The sequence below is a fragment of the Corvus brachyrhynchos genome, unplaced genomic scaffold, assembly GCF_000691975.1.
Source record: "Corvus brachyrhynchos isolate BGI_N302 unplaced genomic scaffold, ASM69197v1 scaffold80, whole genome shotgun sequence".
Classification (NCBI taxonomy): Eukaryota; Metazoa; Chordata; class Aves; order Passeriformes; family Corvidae; genus Corvus; species Corvus brachyrhynchos.
The window spans coordinates 10,222,097-10,244,890 of NW_008236769.1; positions in this window are offsets into that span (position 1 = coordinate 10,222,097).

Below are 22,794 nucleotides of genomic sequence, written 5' to 3' on the forward strand. Positions count from 1 at the left end.
CCCTTCCAGTTTCTGGATTTGTGGATCACCTGACATTTTATTGCTTCTCACCTGGCTCTTTATTGCTTGGTCCTGTTTCCCTCTAAACAGCAGCAGATCCCTTTGTAAAACCAGCCTTTCAGTTCAGCGTGACAAAGAAATTTCTCCATTTCTACCTTCAGCAGACTTAATTCAAATTTTCACCAACCTTAATAGGAAAAGGATCAGGTTTTGCACAGTCACCACACAATCATCATCCCCATTCTGGTTGTTCAGTGCAATGAGCTGGTGGGAGTGATCCCTCTCTTAGTCTTTTTTTTTTCCTTGGCTACCTTCCTTCCCATCACTCACTCCCTCCAAATTACAAAGCCTGTAAGTAAAAGAAACCAAAACTTTAAAGTCTCAACTTCCATGCAGACGGTGAAGGAGCAGCTAGCACAATACAAAATAAATAGCAGAAATCACAAAAATTTGTTCCCATACCAGAAACCCTAAATTAAATTTGGTTACCCAAGGACTAACAGCTTTCTCTGAATGCTGCACTGCAACCTAAAGATTCAATTAACTACTTCCATCATGCTGGTTTTGTACCACTGAAGTAGAACTGACTTCACATAAAGAAAGTCCCAATCAATACAAAAGTGCAATCTCCTACGGTTTGGTTAAGCATGTTACCAAGTTGGTCAAGCTAATCAGAAAATTATGTCCCTAAATTCTTTGAAAGCAAGGCCAGCATTCTTCAGCAAGGACTGAAAGATTCACTTGATTCTATTATGACATAAACATAAGCAGCATTATCTTTCCCACGGGCGGTTTCAGGGCCTTTTTTACACATGACCATACAGAAGTGCTGTTTAAATTAAGGTGTCCTTAGTCTCTTCTAGATCCTGAACTCAAATGATCCAACTGTATCATCTCACCCAGCATTTAGGTTTTAAAGGTAGCATTGTTACTAGAAATGCAGGTGTAAAGTTGCTTGATACCTTCCTGACTGTCCCAAAAGACCAAATATTTTGAGTTATTTGAAGATTTCAAATGCTATCTAAACCAAATCATCTCACTGTTGTAACATGCTAGAGCCATGGGATGAAAGGAATGAGATTGTAATGAAACCCTAAAAGATGATAGAAAGGGAAGTTTAATTTCAAATTACACTCTGACTTTCCTAAGATCTTTGTCTTTCAGAAATGTCAAAAGCATCACACAGCCCTTTGCCTTGTGCTTTTAAATACTGTGGGAACCTCATTAATCATCCTGGGTGCGTTAGACATTCAAACTCTTCCTGATCAGACACATTTTTTTTTTCCCTTGTGATTCACCAAAGCCTATAATCTACTATCTAATTTCAGGCTCTTTTATGAAGAAGATTTCCAGGTTTTCAACCCTGCTGTGTAAAGCCTCCCAGTTCCAATCTCAAATGTGATTAAGATAATTTGAATAGTTTTCCAAGCCTTGGGTGTTAGAAAAAATTTCTCAGTGTCACAGTAGTAGGGATGAGTATGGATGGTTTAATGGGCTTTTGTCTCTTAATAGGGGTCTAAACGTTGGCTGTGTAGCAGTGAGAAAAGTGTAGAAAGAAAATTGTTCCTCAATATAATCAGGGTAATACCTAAACCAGAAAGCAATATTTCCTAGTAGATGAGAAGATTACAGAGCAGGTAAAAGAGTGATGAGAAAACATATGAAAGAGTATTTACCAGGCACCTGTGATCAAACCACTGCTCCCTTTCAGCCCTCCTGCTCAAGCCCAGCAGCAGCTCCTGGTAATGTTTGTTGAAATCTCTTCTTGTGTAAAAAAGTTGCTCTTTATGCACAGTCCCTTTCTCTCTTTTCACAATACACACAGGTTTGGATTTCTTCTCTTCATACATGCTTGCATGCCTCTCTAATAGAATGTGTTTAGTGCCATTTTATCATGCAGAAGCCACTGCTTGTTTATACTTTTCCTTCAAGCTGTCATCTGGGTGAATGACTGTGAAGGCTTAAGTGAAACTAGCTCTTAGCGGCCTCCTGCAGTTACATGTTTGACATAAAAAGTCACAAGGAAGACATGGTAGAAAACATTTATACCTCTGTTTCCAAAAGCAATTAATTAAATATCTTACCTTTTTTCTAAGCAATGGGCACACATAGGCTTTTATATACACAGTTCAGTATGGTAATGTCCTTCCACCCAGAAATTCCAACCATTTCACTTCATTGGAAAGCTTCGAAAGTCCTAGACAAGCTCATCCCAAAGCCAGATAGAGTTCTCAATCTGTTCTTGCTTTTTTTTTTTTCAGTGTATTTATATGAGATGTGCAACAGAAAGTGAGCCCTGGGAATTTTTCTATCAATTGAAGAGGACAGAGAAACTAGAGTCTAAATTTTGTAGATGGTCATAGGGTCAACCATTATAAATCTCCCCTGAAGATCAAAAGAAAACTCCTTTATAACATTTCTCCTTTACCTCTGTCTTTATTATGTGTATGTGCCATCACCTTGGTTTTATTGCTATTTTGTATGGATTTGGTGTAATTACTATTGGAAACATGATTCCTTTTACCACATTACTAATGACTTAGAAAAATATTAAAGTCTGCTGCAAAGGCTATCTATGTTAGAAAAACATAACATATGTTTTGAACATTGCAATAAGCCGGAATCTCCCTCAGTAAAGCATTTAGATCAGGTCTTTTGTCAGAGATGGTTCATAATGATTTTTACTTTAGGCTGAAGAATGTAGTGGGTATGTTCTTTAAGATCCTTTCTTTACCTCAGGTGGCTTAAAAGATTGCTCCTCAGCTAAATTATAGAAAGTTGTAGCTGAACCGTGACCGAGGAACACACCAAAGCCTCCCTGAGGAGTGAGACAGTTTAATTTCTGTACACTCAGCAGAGCTAACTAATTTTAACTGTTTCAATTTTTATATTTTTAACTTCTTTTATTAAATGTTCCAAGACATTTATGAAAGGAAATTTTTGTGATTGCTTTGTTTCTTCTTAAATCTATAATGTGAAGAACACCATTCCCACAGCTCCCATGGGAGGTAGGGGAGAAGGAGGGAAAAGTCTGACACAAAGGCTCTAAAGCAGGAGTAATTTGCTTATGCCACCCACTCCTGCCCTTAGCCATGATGAGTCTTACACATACAGATTACTGTGGACAGTAAAGGCCATTATGATAATCTAGTCTGACTCTGCCCAACACGGACCAAAGACCTTCACCAATCATTTCTGCATCACGGCTGTAACACGAGGATGTAATCTGTCTTTTTAAAAAGCACTCTAACTTGATTAGAAGAGCTATCACACCCCCTAATAAGTTGTGCTAACAGCTAGTTATCCTCTTTTCAAATTTGTGTATCCAAGTACATCAAGATCCAGTCTCTAAAATTTCAATCTCTGTACTCTGCATTGAAGAGTCACAATTCTTCCATAATTAAGTTCTACTTGATTGTGATCTTAATCTTTTAACCTTCTTTTGAATAGGCTAAATAGACTGATATTCATTATGCCCTCATGTTAAAACTAATTTTTCAGACCTCAAATCATTCTAGCTCTTTTCTCTTTGTCTTTTCTTTGAAATCCTGACCCAAGACAAGAGGAGGTTTTTCAGACAATGGTCTTATTTAAAGTCCCCATTCCAACAAAAAATCAATCATTACATTCACGTCAAGAAACCAACTGCTAAGAGCACTGGTGTGCTTCAACACTAAGGCATATCAGCATGGATAAACACTGAACCAAATAGCTAAGCCAAGAAATTAACTATCAGGACTTGGGGTAGGTTTTCTTCATTATTGCACCGCTGCCTTAAAGTCCAACAGCCTATAAATAAGCTTTTATTAAGCAAAGTGAGTTGAAGGCTAGAAATAACTGATATGATTAAACCTGTGCATTAATTCTGGTCAATCTATCCTTCAGACACACAATATTCCTAGTACCAAGGAAAATGAATTATGAGTATGGTGCTCTGTAGTTGTGTATTGGCCATTCTAGATCATGTATATAGAACATAAATGCATGATAGCTTGATCTCTGATCTACATTTCATAAAGTAGAGCCCCTACGATCAATTTACAAAGTAGATAATTTACCTAATCCATGAAGGAACTTTATTTTCAAGCTGCCGTGGTGCTACAATATCCTGTGGTCACAGAAGAATGTGTAATGCTGATGATGACCAGGATTTCTTTAAATATCCCACCTGTTCGCCACATCCTAAAGCAGGTTATGTTCAAACTAACCACAGAGATCTCATCCAAATCAAAGTCCTGTATCAAATATTTTTAGCCTTTTATATCTTTTAACATTAGGATTATTACCCATCTACAGAACTGCAACATATAAAGCTTCTCATTCACTTGGAAATTAGGACATTTTCTTTGATAAAAGACCCAGGTTCTTCTTGAGTCTTCCTCAGTTACAGAACCTAAAGATTATCTAGAAGATAGATGATACATTACTAGTGTTACTATCCCTTTTAATAATGTCAGTTTGAAAAGCATCAGATTTATCACATGGTGTTGTGAGGCCCCCACATTCACATCTGGTAGCTGTGGGTGCAGTTTAACAACATGGTGAGAGAAAGATATCCCTACCAGATCCCACAGTGTTACAGGAGATTCAGAGAGATAAACCTACACTAGTGATAACCACCCCTTCATGTCACATGCAGGAATTTCCTGATGCAGATCAGATAAGCTCCAGTGCACCTCCTTCCATATTCCGCTCTTCTACTATCCAGACTTTCGAGGTCCTTGTCATTTTTCCAGATTATATTTTTATGGCAACATCAAAAGTTACCAACTTGAGGCACAGCCTTGATGGGATAAACATTCCACAAACTTACAGATGGCATTTCAGCCCTGAGACATTTGACAGGTCAGATAAAAGATGGGGGAAAGGAAATTGCTGTTTTGGAATAAGGGCAGGGAATGGAGATACAGTTATCACTTTAAAAGATAACGATTCTGATGAAGTGACGAGAAATGAACAGAGAGCTCTTGATTTCCATTCAAACATAAGAAAATATTACTTTGCCTAGAAGTTAGATATGAGATTGTGGAATGAGTCCATCAACAAGGAAGTGTGGGTTCAGCGAGGCTGGGGCTAGTGACAAAGCAGAACCACCCATTTTGTTCATTAGTAAAGCATTTTCAGGATGCTTACTTCTGATTAATTCTATGGGTTTATGGTGAACAAAAGACTATTTTTACATTAATTAATTTTCCAAAATGATTAAAATACATTGCTTTGTATTTTCTAAAAAATATTTCTGTATAAAATCTCTATAGAAACTATGTATTCCAGAAGATGAAGGTTAGCAAGCTCATAGGCAATTGAAACCAGGAATTTATAATCCAAGAGGCTGGGAAAGCTCAAAAAAAGGGTGCTACCAACCCGACTTGTAATATGATCAAAGGGAAAAAACCTACTAGAGATCAGAAGAGGAGTGTGTGTTCTTCAAAGACAAAATGGCTTGAAATTCAGAAGCTAGTTGTAAAAGTGATGGCACATAAATTGATCTAAAGTTCAATAGGGTGCACAAATGCTGGGAAAAATCTCCAGGACAAAAAAGGCATAGTGACTCCTGTAGTTTGTCTCAGCTCCAAAAATATTCCAAAAAATCTTTTAGAAGCACAATGATTGTGTCGTGGGTATGCCGTGGACAGCTGCCAGACACCCACCCAGCCACTCTCTGATTCTCCCTCCTTAAGAACTCTCTGATTCTTCCTCCTTAAGAAAAAAGCAGAGATCAGTCACCAATTACTATCATGGGGAAAAAAGATTAGACTTGAGGAAAAAATAATATCATTTAAATAGATTTGGACAGTGAGAAACAAAGACAAAGCAAATTTCTCCCCAACCCTCCTTTTTCCCAGGGCCAGGTTCACTTCTTCATTCCTGACTCCCCTAATTCCTCCTCTCTGAGAAGAATGGGCAAATGGGGAATGGAGATTTATGGTCAGTCCATAGCACGTCCTCTCTACAGCTGCTTCCTACTCACAATTTTCACCTGCTCCAAGCGTCGGTTTTCCACAGACAGCAGCTTCCTTCAGGTAGTACTCACCTGCCCTGGTGTGGGGTTCTCCCTCCACGGGTTGCAGTGCAGATATCTGCTGTGACATTATCCTCCATGTGCTGCAGGGGAGTCTCTGCTCTGGTCCTGGAGCACCTCCTCTCCCTCCTGCTCCACTGACCTGGGTGCTTGAAGAGCTGTTTCTCACATTTCTTTCATCACTTTCTTGTGTGTCATCTTGTCCTATCTTAAATACATTTTCCCAGAGGCACCAGCAGCTTGGCTCTCGGCTCAGGTGTGTCCTGCAGTGGTCTGAGGGGCCTGGCTGGAGCTGCCCGTGTTCAGCACACACCACCCCAGCCTCTTTTAGCAGAGGCCAACCCTGCAGCTCCCCACTGCCAACACCTTGCTGCAGACACCCAATGCTCCAGGTTTTTAGCAGCTCTGCAAGGAACTGAAACAGTTCTGATCTAAAACTGAAGGATTTTGCTATGTGTATGGTGCTTGAATATAAAAATTCAAAGAATGAGTGACTGCTTCATTGTGAGCTATTGAATCCCTGGAGCATCTTAAACAGGATGCATGTGCTCTCCCTTGGCATGGGTGTCCTCTGTCTGGCTGTCTTCCATCAGCTATAAGGCTGGATGCAGAAGTGGCCATTTGCAAACTTTATGGGATCTGTAGTCTTGGAAGAAAGAGTAGACTTCTCCTAGTGGAGCAATTTGCATGAAAATCTAGAGATTTCTTGTTTCTTTGCTCATCGGGCCCTTTATGTTCTGATGTATAGGGCTGAATATGGGGAGGGATTTGATAATTTCAGAGCCTAGCCCCTAAAAAGTAACTTTTCTGTTTGAAAGTGAGTGCTAAATTACGAGAATTACAAGGCAATGAAGAGGATCTCCATGTGATTGTTGGAATTTCGTAGTCAAATTCCATTTCAGTGTGAATCACTTTTACTCACAGATCATCTGTCTCAGTGATCATATTCAAAGACTCAATAAAAGGAGTAAGAATGTCTACCAGATGCCTCCAAACATTTGCTCAGTTCTCCCTGTGCAGTGGCTTGAACAACTTATTGCATCCCAGCTCACCCACTTCTGCTCTCTTCCTCTCACATGGTGGCATTGACCTTCACCCCTGAGACGACCTGATTAACGAGGTTAGAGAGATGCAGGGGATGCTGTAGAGAGATGCAAGGTTGCATTGTACAGGCTCTGCACAGCACATGTGCAGAGTGGGGCATATTCTGGGGAGTGAAATACCTGCAGCACGGTGACATTGTTTCACTGCTTATGTCATTGCAGGTTGTGTTTCAAGCATGCAGAAGGGCAGGTCTCTGATGGAGGATACCTACACTGAATCCTGGATTCTTCTGGGTTTTTTTGTTTTGGCGTTGGTTTTTTTCCTAAGTGTGAAATCTTATTTACATATTAGACTAGATTGTGACTCTTGCAAGTTTTCTAAATCATTGGGCCAGCTTCCAATCCAAAAGAGAAACAATGAACCAGATTTCTTAGATGAGCCTACGTGTTTATGTGAAATGTTTACCAGTCCTTGTTGTTTGGACAAGAGAGATCATTGCTTTGCTTTCCTGCTGGGAGGAACAAAGAGAAATTGGTTTAATTTGGAAGAGAGAAGGTTCTGCCTGGATGCTAGGAAAAGCTTTGTAGCTGATATGGGGGCAAGAGCCCAACTCAGGACAATATGTCATTGAAGGCTTTCAAGAAGAGGCTGGGCAGCAGCTGCAAGGGCTGCTGCACCAGACCTGGGATGTGCCCTCAACAGTCTTTTGAAGTTTTTGGTTTTATTGTTTACTTTGTGCAAACCATAAATAACTAGTGTTTAATCCTAAAGTCCACAGAAAGACATTTTATTTTTTCCCCGGTTAAATATTTCAGAAAACAAAACCAAAAAACAAACAAAAAAACCCCAACAACAGAACAAAACAAACAAAAACACAACAAAAAAAAACCCAAACCACCAAAATTAACCCTCCAAACCAAAGCCTGCTCAATGAAAGAACAGCACTGATTTTGATGAGTTGATGAGTAGTTCAGTCTGGGCTTTCATAGCTCTTGGACTAGCTCCATGACTTTTGAGAGGAGAAAGGCTATTCTTTCCACAGATCTAAAGGAGGAGCCTCCCTACAGTGTGTTAGACTTTAGGGTTGCTTGTTACACAGAAATACTTGTGATGGTACCTGGTGCTGTGATACCAAATTGCAGGTGGAGCTGCATGTTTATCTTTTTCTCTCCTCCTCTGCAATGTCCTAATCTTTTTCAGTCCCTCTTGCAGCACTTTTGTGCCTACCTCCAGGATCTGAATTTCACTGTTCCAAATCTTCAAAATCATTGCAACATTATGAATTTCCATCTAGGTACACCTATTGTGGCAATGCCAGTGATGTGCCTCTGCTGCCTACGTTTCTCTGAAATAGGATTTTCCTTCAGATGACTGCAGAACATCTATTTAACTAAATGATAAAGCAAGACAATTCAGTGGCAAAGCCAACTGATGTGTATAATCAAGGAAAACTGAGGCCTTTTCCTTCCAAGCAGATCTGGCAATTTTCAAACCAATCTTGTTAATCAAACAAAACCAGGTGTGGGAGCTAAAAATAGAGCTGTAAACTTAAATATATTTTGTTCTGATAAAAAATTTGTGTCACTTTTCTTTCTCCCAGAGGAATTTTAAGCAGACTGTAAGAGAAACTGAATTAGAGAAGGTTGCAAGGTTCTGCACAAATGTGAATTAGAAACTTTCTCCATAACAAGGATAATTTTGAAACTATTAGCAAAAAAATGTATGCTTTGAAAACCATTAAAATCTACAATATGATAGCAAAATATGTAAAGTAATTTTAAATTACATTACAAAATCCATTTTACATTTAAAAAATAAAGTGGATTACTTAATGTTTAGAGCTATGTGAACTAGACACAAGAAAGATTTTATTCTGTTTATGTTTAATGTCATAGAAACATGAGGCTTCCATATAATTGAGCCCTCATTGTCAGGCATGGTACAAGTGAAAAGCAATTATTTACTGAGGAAAAAAAGGGATAGAAAGAGATTTAAGAGTATGTATTCATACACATATGGGTAGAGTAAGGTGATTAGAGTAACTGCCTGAAATGTTTCAACACAAAGAGGCTTTTGCATTATCTGAAAGGACATTTCAGACATCTGAGTGTGTCCCTCCATGTGGGCCTGTCTGTAAAAGGGCAGCCTCTAAAAGACAGATTTATGGAATGACATGAGGAATACTTTACTCTCTGCTAGCAAATAACTAGAGACCATTGCTGAGGCCTGACTCATCCTGCTGTTAACAAGGGGCAGCTTTGTAGGCTTCTGTAGAACAATGCTTTGTGAAAGGTGCAAGCGGGAATAAAAGGTCCTGGACTAGTAACACCTGAGTTTATCAGATGTTTAACTCCACTGATTCTCAAATACAGCCAGTAAACCAGACCCTCACTCTGAGGAGTCTAATTTTTCTATCAGAATGAATCTGCTTTGATATATCAGAGAAAGGTGAGCATAAGTGTCACTAGTGACTGAATTTGGTTTGTATGTTACTGTATCTTTTTCATTAATTTCAGTTTGGAACAATAAACATTAGGCCATTTTGCAATATTTGCTTTTGTATGCTACAGTACGAATGCAAGAGACCTGACTTTGTCCTGAATGCTTACACAGATGTGCACACAAGGAAAGGTTTTACTTCTTGGAGTGTAAATGCTTACGAGAGGAGGCAAGAACATAAGGCTTAGAACAATGAGCAATCTGGATGCCAACCACACCTGATGCCAACTGCCTTTATGAGCATTATCAAATCAAAGGGAGAATGTGCTAAAGGGAATAGGGATGATTCAACTCATGGAAAACTGAGGGCAGCATAACGCATACTTTGATCCTATGGCAACTGAATTATTTAGATTGAAGATTGGAAAATGATCTGTCTGCAGAATTTCACTAACAATCTCAAAACCAAAGAGCATTTAATTTCCTTATTTCCCTACCTCGGTCAATGGATGAAAACTAACAGTAGGACAAAAAAGAATGAATTTTTTTATTATTATTCAGTAAGGATTCTTTAAACGTACAATGCTAAGCCTCTTCTGGAGGGAGAGAGCAAAATATAGGGATGAAACTGGTATCAGAGGTTAATACTCCCTGTGATACAGAGGGAGTATTTATTAGAGCAGTAGTGGAACGAATCCTTCATAAAGAGCCTCTTGGACATGCCATCAGGTATTGGTGAAATCCTGTGGCTGCACAATCTGTTTGGACAAACAAGCTTTGCTTGTGAAGGCTCTGCCACAAGCATTTGCAGATGTCAGGTTTCATCTCCTCTGCCTGTAAGACCTGAAAGCAGCGTGAGGCTGAGGCCCCTCAGCAGATGTGCCCTTGTGTGATCTCACCCAATATATGCAGGAATTAATACATTGTGAGATTTTTTTGCTTATCCTCCCTGCAAGACTTTAGCATGAAAGTTCCCCAAGCAACCATGCTTTTTATTCTCTGCTACAACCTGGTCTGAGACACAGGGGTGGTTTGCTGAGACTCATCAAGTGGCCATTCCTCATTCTTGCTTTATAGCAAATTAAATTCAGCCAAAACTGTGTCCACAGCCATTACTCACACAAAACCATATGGGAATAGGTTAATATCTCCCTTCTCCCACCTGCTTTTGGGGCTGTGGAAGGTTTTCCTTCACGTTCTCAAGGCGAGTTGTTGCCTGGGCAGACAGCTGTGCTATGAGCTCTGCTCCTGTGTGCACCTCTAGCTTGGTATAGTCAAAACTGTTGCCCACCAGAACTTTTGTGATTTTTCTTCCTGCTTTAGACTGAGCATTAGAGAATCCATGCCTGAAGCTCAGGTCTTCCCTTTCTTTCAGTGAATGCTCTAAGTCTTAGGTTCCTGTCTTACACTTTACTCTGGGTGAAATGATACTTAAATTATTCTCTGTATGGAGGAAGAGTTTCCACCTGTGAACAAGAGTGGCTCTCCCCTGTTAGATTATCCTGGAGATTGTGGTTAAAGGAAAGCCCTGAGAAATATGCTCCAGATTTCTTCTGCATAGAAATTGAGTAACAGACAAAAAAGCATAAATTCTACCGCTACTTTACCTTTCCTGTAAATACCAAGGAGATGTAGGTATCCTCGTAAAGATCAATTAGCTGCCCAACACCTGGACAATATACTTTCCTACCCCATCCATCCTCCCAAGATTTTCCCAGCAGCATTGCAGTTAGCATGCATTTTGTTGCAGATGCTCATTCATACTCTCCCACTCACACTGCATGAGCTTTCTGCCCTCATCTAATATAATGTATAGGGGAGAAAATGGTTTAATTTGAGTTGGTGAATCCATAGAGTTCAGCACAGAGAATAAATCTGTGATAGGCAACGCTGTTCAGAGAGGTACCTGGCTATATCTGTGAGTGTTGCCACTGTCTCATATAAAATTTTCTTGTTTTAAAGTTTAAATCCATACCGCTGTTTGTCCATAGAATTATTTTGCTTACAGCCTTACATCTAGAGTGTGACCGAAGGATTTACTTGTTGTAGTCGCTAGATTTAGCTTAGCAGGCTGCAGCTTTCCTGAGAGCTCAGTGGAGATGCTTAGGGCAGTGTGACTATCACCACACTCCCGGAGTCCATTTCGGATGACCCCGCGGTCTTGCTCCGGCAGCTGTCAGTGCTATAACCAGTGATGGCAAAGGAGGTGAGAACAGTCTCCCAGGAGGGTTTGAGATGACTTTACTTACACCTTCTCCCAGCGACCCTCAGAGGCAGACAGACCTTGCGGTCTGGGCACAGGGGTCTTTTCTCAGGGGCTCAGGGGCAGTGCCTGGGCGGGGTCGGGGCACAGGAACCAATAGGGAGGGCCCGAGGGAGTGGCCAGAGCTGAGGGCAGGGGAAAGCAGGAGGCGGAACATGGCATCAGAAAAGCGCTGGGTACACAGGTCACCACATTTACTGACACGACATATATGTTGGTATAAAAACATTATTACAGGACCATTTTAGACATACCAGAAGTGTATCCTTAACTAAGTCTTGCTTAGTGTCCTGGGAATACTTCTTATGTGGGATTATGCACTCCTGAGCCATCAGGGAACATGTGTGCAAGGGCACATGATATAAATAAAACTCTGATGCAAAAAGGTTCAGAATAGAGCTCTTAACAGAGATGTTTCCTACAGGCAGCCCTTGGCATTGGCTTTGTTCACAAACACCCCATGATCTTACAGAAAAAGAATCTAGCATCTAAGCACTTGATGTGTTTAGAAATGCAAATATCTTTGTCCCTGGCATTTGTGATGGCTTGTCAGATTTCGGTTGCTGTAAGTGCGTGAAAAAATACTCAGAAAAATGACCTCCTTTTGCTTTTGTTAATACAGTATCCCAAAATTGTCTCTCCTGTTCTAGTTTCTACTTCCTCGAGTCAAGCCCAATTATCCCTGCAGCTTTCCAGCTGAATGAACAATATCTCAGGGGACTGCTCACCTTTGTACACTGAAGCACAAATGCACACACTGCTCGTCTGTCAATCAACAGGTCTTTAATAACTATGGTACACAAAGAAATCTTGTAATCATGAAACAGGCTATGTCTAAATCTACTCCGAACCCTCTTCATGTCCTCTCAGCCCTCAGAAAACTAAAGCAGATTTTGATCCACTTGTTGGGAAGGGGGTAATTTTGGCTTCAGTGAATCCTTGTGCTATTTGTTAAATGTTAAAACATTATCTCTCTGAACCTCTCTGATGAGGAAAGCAGGTAGGATTAGAAACTCTCACTTCTTTCATTGTCACCAGCTACTCAAGTGCTTTTTTACAATGACGTAGTTGAACCAAACCTATTCCTACCAGCATTAGTACAACATGCCCCAGCATAAGTAGAAATGTCCTTAAAGTTGTCCAGCTCATGAATTATGATTAAGAGCATATTTGCCACTTGCTGTGGATCATGGTGGGGAGATTCCTGAGGGGCCACTGATATCCAATGTCCCAGGCCACTATCTTTTTGTGATTTTATCCCTTTTCACCAACTGACCAGATGAGCAGACATCTTTAAATACAACTGTTGTGGCTGGTAAACTGAAGGCTCCACAGGGTCCCTCCCCAGTGCCTGCCTTTTCCTGTGCTCAACGATGACATAAGGACACTCAAAGCAACTTGTCCTTTTCAGCCAGACTAAGAAGCCTGTCCCCTTGTAAAGGCTTTGCTTTGTGAGCCGAGGCCACAGACTTCTTTCAAGTAGCTCTCCTACTGAGGAGCCTAGGGGAGAAGTGATGGATGCTGTGGCTTGTGAGGTTGTTGGTGGTGTTTGGCCAGGGCATTGATGTTAGTTATTTTCATCAAGTTTTTGCAAGCTCTCAGAGAAAAAGAAATTTAATATACTGCAGTAAGAGTGGAATTTCCTAGGTGAAATTTGTTACCAGCGTAACTTCATATAAATATATCAGCAGGGAATTTGTCCCAAAGCCTTTTTTAAATACGAGAGTTTTCAGAAGCTTTTGGTGACAAAGACAGTTAAAGAGGCTAATTAATAGCTCTCCTAAAGTCAACTGGAAATTGCCTTTGACATGGGAATTCATCTGTGCCAATAATTAAAGCCTACTGGGGAGAAGGTGAAATAAAAAGAAATAAAAGTGTCATGGCTACTGGCAGGCAAGTAGATAAAATTCAGTAGCTTAGCTTGAAACACACATTCACTATTATAAATGAAGTTTAAGTTTTCCCTCTCTGTTCTGGAATGGATTCTGTTCTACACATCCCACCCTGAGAAGAAAACTCTTGTTTTTCCTTTTGGACTTCTCCCCTATACCTAATACATTATCATTACAGCTTGAAATCTCATATCCATATACCAAGAAACAGCTTCCATATCTATCAGACTGAGATGAAAGTATTTGGATCATGCACTAAATGTATACACTTTTCTGAACAATATAATACTCACTATTGTTCACTATACAGAACACAAGAAATCTATAATGCCAATTCTGTAGAAGGTTCTAAACCAACTTTCTGAATCTGTGCCCTCTTGAATGTTTTCTGTTTACCATCTAGCTCTGAATTTTGTGCCCTGAAACAATTGCTGTAGTATTGTGTAACAGGCATTCCCTCTTGAAGTTAATAAAAAAATGCCTCACTAGGTTTTACTGCCACAAATTTTTTTGAAAAATGACATTCTTTTCTTAATAATGATCTTCCCAGCTGCATTTTAGAAGATAAAAATATAAAACAATCTGTGCTTCAGTAATAATGATTTTTTATGTCTCCTTTTTAATAAAATATTTCACCCATGCATATGATTAAAAAGTCATCTTGCTGATCAGTTGGCTTTAGAGATGTCACAAATTTTTCTTCAAGCAATGTACAGTAGATGAACCTGAACAGTTTATACTGATTGAATGATAGTAAATGTTTTATTGATTGGACATATTATGAAAACACAAATTATTGATGGCAGGGAATGAATAAAAATGGTATTATATTATGACAGCAAAAGATTTCCTGAAATTATTTTCAAAAGCTGCTAAACCATAACAATAGAAATTGGTTATAATCCAAGCAAAGAGATTTAACATAGTGCTTTTTGCTTGGGATCTGATACAAGATTTTCAAACCCCAAAGTTACACCTTTAATGTCTAAAGTTACATATTTTTAGTCCAGACTTAAGTTACCTAAATTCTAACCTTGAGTTTTTTCCCTGCTGATGGAGCGGGCCTTTCTAAAAAAAACAGTGTTCATTGTCTGAAGCAGAAAATGCTGTGTTGTAGCCCTGTGCTTGGGTAGTCTGCCCTGCGAGCATTGCGGTTTGCCAAGTTAACCTTGGGGAAATCCAGATTCTGACAAAAGCATTACAAAATTTACTCTTAGTCAAGATTAAAACCAAGGGCAGGAAAATGCCTATCAGGTACTCGGATTATCACCTCTGAGCTCAAATGGAAAACAAGGGTTTCTAGTCTAGAAACCTTGATACCTCGTTAAAAAAATAAAATCTCTGACGACAAGTGACTTATTAGTCACCAGAAATTTTCATTCCAGTCTTCCTACTGTTTGTCTTGTTTGGATTTTAAGAACTTTTTCAAGAAAAAAAGATTGTTAAAGTCTTACTTTTTGCAGGTATGGATCTTTTGGGTGCTTATTTTCTCCATACTTCTGTAATTAAATAGGAAAAAAAAATAAAACTAGGAAGGCAGGTGCAAAGGAATAAAATCTAGAGAAAGGAGCTTTAAGTTATATGGTTTGGGAGAGTTTTTCTCAATCAATATTGATTTTTGTTTTCCATTTGGTAAAAAATACCAAGAAATACTACAATGGTAAAAAACATTGTCAAAATAGGAAAATAATGCTGAAAACTAGCTCCAGTTCTCCTGCTGGGCAGCCAGTGGTACAAAAAAGTGTTCCACTTCTGTTAGTTGTTGTTAATTGTTGCTAATTGTTTTCATCAAAATGTCTTCGAAAACTGACTATAATCTGTGGGGTGGCATAGAGGAAAATCTTCCCCATTTTCTAGCAGTATGGATATATGTAAATGAAACCTTGCTATGAGAATAAACACATTATAACCTCGGGAGACACAGTATAAAAACCCCTATAGAAACAGGAGGGAAAGACTCCCATCCTCTTTAGTGATAGCTTCTTTCCTTCCTTCCTTTCCATCCTGATCAGATGGTCCTTCTAGTAACACCTCCACCCACCTCTCAAAGCTGCTCACAATATCCAGGGTTTCAGTGGAAGTCTGTCTCCCCTCCCAAGGGATTTCCTTCCTTCATCCTGTCAGGCAGGATGAGCGGCTGGCCTGGCTCAGAGCTCTGGTTGGGTTCAACTGGGCAGCCCACTCAGTTCAGTTCCTGCCCTTCGGTGTTCCTGAAAACTGCTGCTACCTATCACACCAGTCTGGGTGCTCTCTTCCACAAAACCCTCTATCAGCTCTGTCAGACAGCTCTCAGAGCAGAGGAGGCCTCAGCTATCAAGGCAGCTGAACACAGTAGATGTGTAAAAATAAACTCCACCTTTCTAAGGTAGGAGCTCTTTGCCTTTCCCTTCTCTGAGCCCCAGAATTCAACTCTGATGATGGATCAGTTCTGGAGGAACCATGAATGGTTGGCCCATGCAAAATGAATGTTCTTTGACAGCACGTCTCCATTTCATGAATGTATGATACTTTCTGCCCTTCAGTCTCTGAACAGGATTTGTTAATCAATACCACAAGGCTATGTTGCAGCAAAAGAAGACTAGAGCTATAAATTCTTCAGTATTTCTCTACCTGATTTTGCAAGAACCAGTGTTATAAGAATTGTGCTTTGTGGTTATGTATGGTGAATCTGTTTGTTTCTACTATTCTACTATGCTACTATTATACTATTCTATTATGACTATTGCAATCGTAACTTCAGCAAAACCACATTACAATTTTAACAGCCCAGTTGACCTAAACATTAATTTTCTCAGTACCTTTGGGGTTGAAATGTCACATACTGTTTTCCTGCACAGAACGGAAGCTTTTCTAAAAAAATAGAGGAGAATACACCCAAATAATCTGCGTTGGATAATTTAATCAGTGATTAAATGATGTCTATTTTGCAGGCTGGTTTCTCCTAAGCCCCATTTGGAAGGTGTGGTTGAGGGACTAGCAGCCATCTGTAGCTGGTGCACACTGAAGAACCAGTATTCTCTTTTTTATGTATTACTCAAATTTATCCCCAGATACACTTACCTCAAGAAAGAATTGTTTTACAGTGTTTCAGATCTCTGAATCAAAAAGATAATAAGGCAGCAGCATCTCTTTTACTTCGGGGAGGTGCAGTTGTGAGTGATAGGAGTGAGCCTGCTTGTGTTCCTGAGCTCTAAGATCAGTTAATTCAATTGCAATGCAGGACTCGTTTACGTGAAATGAACAGGAGTCTGTAAATGCCAGCTCACAGTCATCTTGCTGCTTTATTTCCTTGCACTCACCGCACTTTTGTAGGGGGTTTGTGAAACGGGCAAGAAACATAAGAAACATGAAGGAAGAAAAAGAGAAAGGGGCATTCATTAAAAAAAGTAAAATGATAATTAATGGGTACTAAAGAGAAGCAGTCAGGGGCCTATAAACCCACTATCCCATCATTAAGGAAGGCAATTCAGTTACAGAGAGTGCACAGGCAATTACATTCTTGCCAAGGGACCCTGAGGCTATTAGTGGAAATATTTACCTGACACTGTGTGTGTGTTTGCTCCTTAAAAAGGAATAAAAATAGAACTTAAACACAAAATCAGACTTTAAAAAGGACATGACAAATTTATGTATACATTAAATCAATCTAAGTGGACAATTTACTGTTTTAACAACACCAAATAAAAACATACTGTTATCCTGAACTGTACTTTATTTTTCCACAGTGTAATTACTGAAGTGTATGAGTTGAATATTCAGCTAACATGTAAAGAAATCACTCATCATTTGTTTTGACCGTCAAAGGTTTAAGAATGGCTTATTTCTGATATTTTAATCTTGGGACATATGTAGTTCTCATTGTAGGATGTGCAATTGCTTGGGAAATAGTTATAAAAATAACTTCAAAGAACAGAAACAGAGCACACTGATTTAGAGGCCTCACGAGTGCAGTTTTCTGGATATACGTAGACAAAATGTTGACATTTATCATTCCAGAGGTTTTTTTCACATTCAGACAATTTGTCATTATTTGTATCCTGAGCAGGAATCAGCTTCTAAGCATTGCACATAAGAAACCCCAAAACAGAACCTGTTTTAGAAACATCAAAATCTCAATGCAAGCACTGTTCCCAGAGTCCCAGCTCCTGCAGAGATTAAAACCTCCTTCCCAACACTGTACCACAGACAGCGAGAGGTTTCTGCACTGAATGTTTACAAATAATAGGAATGTAAGGAAAGCAACAAAATATAAGGCAAAAGATTTCATCTAGAAATTGTTCTGGCCTTTAGATGAAATCATAGAATTATTTAGGTTGGAAAAGACCCTTGAGTCCAACTATTAACTCAGCACTGCTGAGTCCACCACTGAACCATGTCCCTAAGTGTCACATCTACACCTCTTTTAAATTCTTCCAGGGTGGTGACTCAACTGCTTCCCTGGGCAGGCTGTTCCAATGCTTGGTAGCCCTTTAGGTGAAGAAATTTTTCAGAATAGTCAGTCTAATAGTTGTTCCACTGGTGCAACTTGAGGACATCTCCTCTTGTCCTTTCACCTGTTACCTGGGAAAGGCGACTGACACATCCACTGAAAAAGGGTCAGTTCTATAATAGCTTCTGTAGGTACATCAAATAGCAAACTCAAAGTTTTTAGAGGTACTTCAGTTGAGTTAGATATAAAAGCAGACATTGATGATGCATACTGCAACCATCGCCACTTCAAGTCATTTAAAACAAAGCCAGAGGACAGATGAACTCCTTAGTGCATGGTACCTCTGTGACTATCTTCAAGTTTTTATTATAGAATGATCTAGGATCTCTATTATATAATGATCTAGGACTTCTGTAGCACTTTTTTTGTTCATAACTTTCAAAAGTATTTATGAATGAAGTAATATTGTGAACATCCTGTGCATGAAAGATTCAAAGGTTCAAAGGCTCAAAGCATATAGCACTCTGGGCTAGAGACCAGCAATGAAACTAGATAAAAATCCTTGTCCAAGGCTTTATAATTTCTCCAATTGCTGTTAACTTTATAAAACAATGCTAAAACTTTTAGGCCCAGAAGTGACACTTTTACCTTACACCTTTATCAAAGGTTAAATAAAACTGCTGGGATTTATAAGTATTTTTGGAGTCACCATCATGACAGAAGAGAGTCTCAAAGGGCTTTCTGAACTTTCTGAAGCCAGGTGGAAGTGCAAATAATATCAGGTGCTTTTAAGATACACTGGAACTTTGTAAAAGCAGTGAAGATGGGCAGAAAGAAATGGGGTTGATAACTAAACAGAACAGCACATTTATCAGCTGTAGCAATGGGACCTCTATGCTGTTGATCCCATGAACAAGCTTAGGGAGGAACAAATGTAGCCTGTGGCTTCATCATGCTGTTGATTCACCTCTGCCTCACCCACGTGGGCTTCAGCTGCCTCAGTGATGTCCACAGACCAGAGACTCCAGCAAGCAGCTGCTCACACCTTGTGGCAGATTTGGCCCCAGGAATCTTGTTTCTTTCTTGAGGGGACACAGAGAGGAATTATATACTTTATGTTGTACTTCTTCAAGCTGCATCAAGGATTATAATGGTATTTTATGAGCATTTTCTGTCCCTGTGATATATTTTGTGGCAATCAAATAACAAACCTTATAACTTACAATAACAAGTATAACAAAGCTTATAACTAATATACAACTGTATTGCCATGCCATACATTAGCATCTGCATTGTAGTCCTGCAGAAACATTACTGGCATTTTGAAAGGAAGAAAAGGATTTTCAATTCCAGATGTGACTATGTATTCATAAATCCTTCAGCTAGCCCCTGATCCTCTGAAATGGCACTTCTACAGAAAGGTCAGACACCTTCCATCCAAAAATGAATGAGGAATGAAGCAACATGTGTCATGCCAGAGATTTTCCAGTACTGAGGCTTTAACTAAAGTCTTCAGCTGTTACAGAAATACAGTCATTTCCTTGTTGTTTTCATCCCACCCACAGCAGCTATGGTGTGACTTGGTGCTTTATGAACTACATTCTTCACCGTTTCAGAGTCAGTAGGTCAGAAAGACACATTTGACCTACTGGACATAAATGTAGTTTGTTTTACTTGGGAAAAACAAACAAACCTAAAGCAATATTTTGTCTGGAATTCTAAGGAAAATGCCTGTAAATACTTGTATGTGTATGTGCCTATACAGTGCTAAGAACTGGTGGGGAGTGGGATTTAGCAGGGGAGGGAACATGGTGTAGAGCTCTCTAGTTACTAAATTAATTTTAAACAGAAAAGGTTCGTGCCCTGGATCCAGCCAAATGTGTGTTAGACAGAATTTGCAGATAAAAAAGTTCTAGAGAGCTAAAGATTCAAATGGCCTAAGGATTTGCCCACATATAGCGACATATGTGCATCTTTCTGTAGAATATAATTTTGATCCTATCCAGATATTAGGACCTTTCTTTTGTTTATTACTGGGAAGAAACAGGTCTCAGAATCATAGGCTAATTCAGGTTGGAAGGGACCTCAGAATGCCTCAAGTCCAGTCTCAGGCTCAAAGCAGGGTCACCTGTGAGGCCAGACCAGGTTACTCAGGGCATTATCCACTTGCGTCTTGAAAACCTCTGAGGACAGACAGTACAGCCTTTCTGGGCAAATGAGATATTTTATTAAATAACACATGAAACCTCAGCTATAAGTCAATGCATTGAGTTAATTGAGACAATGAAATGGTTAACTTGCATCCTAAATTCCTAATGTCTCTTTAATATGTTTATTCCTATTTTTTTTCTGCCTTGGCGAAGTAGAAAAGGAAAAGCTATTTTTGTAGTCCTGTAAAATACCTTCTGCTGATTTCTCCTCTGAAGAAGGAGGAAAAAGAGAACAATTTCTGTGACTAATTAATAGTAACTTTTACCCAGCAGAAATCTATTTAACACACAAAATGTTATGACACTTTTTGAAAACATTGTAGCCTGAGGGCAGCCTCAACCTATGTGACCATCAGTTATCCCTAGCTGGAAATGGCAGAATTAGGTAAGACTGAATTGCTGCTGAGGTCTCTTTTCAGGTTCCTTTTCCTTTTACATTTTCTATGCATGACTACATTTTTAAAAAATTACTTTTACTCCTTTTTTTTTTTTTCTTTAAGACTAGATTTGGGGACAATCCCACTCCTTATTGTGAAAAGTATGAGTTTGACAGACATTGACTGGCACTTCTGAAGGTGGTAAACACTGTCCGGAACCCTCCTCTGTAGAAAAACATACACCTGGAACTCAAGTTCCCTCTATAGTCATAATTTTGCCTGAGAAATATACACAGAGTAGCCCCAAATGTTTGTTCCCAAGAGTATTTCCAGTTAGGGCATTCATCATGCCTAGTGTTGGAATCGTGTGTGCTATTTCTTGACTCTTAAACATTTATTTTTCATTGAGTTTCCAGGTAATTTCTGTATTATTGAAGATAGAGGTTCAGTAACCTCAAGGGAGACGATCTTCAAAGTCTGAGAAAAGTCTGATCTAGTGATCCAAACTGTATCCTGAGAGACCTGCACTAAAAGAAATGGGACATATGAAAGATCCCCGGGGTTATAATTTTTTCTTTTTTTTTTAAATTTACCTGAATTTGAGCCTTAACACGTAAATAAGATTGGCTGTATCAATGGACTAGTTTGGGGGGATCTTCGGTCATTTTTTTTTTTTATTGCATTTATGATTTCTGTACTTTGCCAGGAGTACAGAAAAAGTCCACCCCTCTGGGGTATAAGTCATAGGTCAGTTATGCCCTGAGGGTACTTGTTCAACACACAATAAATACAAGAATCTAGAAATGGTAGTGTGAATCCAGCACTAGTGAATAAAACCACAGAGTCCTTAAAGATATGGCAGCAATATCAGTGCTTCCCTACAAACTGGAGGTAGTGCCTTCTTTTTTCCTTATTCTGCAATATCCAAACTGCATGAACTCCCTACCAGATGGGGACAAGCAAAGGAGAAACACATTGAGTTTGTGTATCCTGATGGGATTTGTGTGCAAGTTCTGTGGGCCTATGGCAGTCACAGAGGCAGAAGCAGAACTTTAGAGCACAGGTGGGATTTTATACACTGGAGTTAGCAGGGCCCTGACAATCAATAGTGGGCTTGCAACTGGAAAGATCCACATAAAACAGAAGGTTTTTACAATACACCTACCTAAATGCCATTAATCTTTTAGTTTCTCATCAGATAAAAGGGCATGGCAGTCACTCCTTAATGCATAAAGGCACTGACAAAGTATAACAAGTTATGAAGCACTTAGATACTGTGATAATGGAGCTGAGCTGAGTGTCCATAAACCCAGGGGCCTGAGCTGCCAGGGCCCAGGAGCCTGGAAGTCTCGGCTTCCCGGCACCTCACCCAGCAGTCTGCCCAGGAGCCAGGCAGCCAAGCCAGTGAGCAGTCTGGCCCCCAGAAGCTGATTAAAGGTCTCCTGGTTTCCATTATACATGGGGTAAAACAGACACATTCTTTAAAGAACAATCAGATTTCATCAAAATGCATTCTTTTTTTTACAGGAAAACATGCCATCCAGGAATCTTTAATCACTTCTATTGCTTATTGTGTTCTTAAAAAAACACAGCATGTTTCTCTGATGTACCATGTGTCAGATCCAAAGCAGCATCTGATGGATTGACTAAAAGTCTCCCTTTAATTACCTGCAGAAATTGCTGCTGATGTAAACAAATCAGTGCCAACCTTAGGGAATGCATGTTTATAGACACTTTGAAACTCTGCACACAGGCATTTATTGGCAATAAAACAGTGTGGCTTGGAGTCAGTCAAGAACTTGCAGTAACTCCTGTTACTCCAGGTGCTCATATATGGCACAGCACCACATGGAAGCACCTCACGGGGTGTCTTCTGGAGAACCCTCCCAGCACAGCTGAGAGGAGGAAGGTGTCATGTACCTTTTGTACACTGAGGCATTCGATGGAAAGGCACAGCAAGCACGGGCTGTGCACAGCAGTCAGATTGAAAGCAAGGGGTAATCTAAAGGGTGCAAAAAGGAATCAGAAAGGCAAAGTGAGAGTGTCTGCTATAATGTGAAATGATTCAATAAGCATGTTTTCATTCTCTAATCTTTGCTGGACACTTGAAATTGCTCC